Source organism: Penaeus chinensis, chromosome 37 (genome assembly GCF_019202785.1).
Source record: "Penaeus chinensis breed Huanghai No. 1 chromosome 37, ASM1920278v2, whole genome shotgun sequence".
Classification (NCBI taxonomy): Eukaryota; Metazoa; Arthropoda; class Malacostraca; order Decapoda; family Penaeidae; genus Penaeus; species Penaeus chinensis.
The window spans coordinates 2,797,146-2,797,595 of NC_061855.1; positions in this window are offsets into that span (position 1 = coordinate 2,797,146).

A 450-nucleotide genomic window follows, 5' to 3' on the forward strand; every position below is an offset into this window, starting at 1 on the left:
AGACAGTGAGAGAGAGAGAGAGAGAGATAGATAGATAGAGAGAAGAGAGAGAGAGAGAGAGAGAGAGAGAGAGAGAGAGAGAGAGAGAGAGAGAGAGAGAGAGAAAGGAGAGATAGATAGAGTAGATAGAGAGCGAGAGAGAGATGAGAGAGAGATGACGATGAGCAGAGAGAAGAGTCGAGAGAAGAGACTGACGAGTAGCGAGAAGATGATGAGCGAGAGAGAAAGGGAGAGAAGATAGATAGATAGATAGTGATAGAGAGAGAGAGAGATGACTGAGAGAGAGAGAGAGAAGAGAGAGAGAGAGAACTGGAGAGAAGATAGATAGATAGACAGTGAGAGAGAGAGAGAGAGAGAGAGGGTAGGAGAATGGGAGGGGAGAGGAAGTAGGGAGAGAGAGAGGAAGAGAGAAGAGGGTGGGGAGAGAGAGGGAAGAGGAAGGGAAGGGGA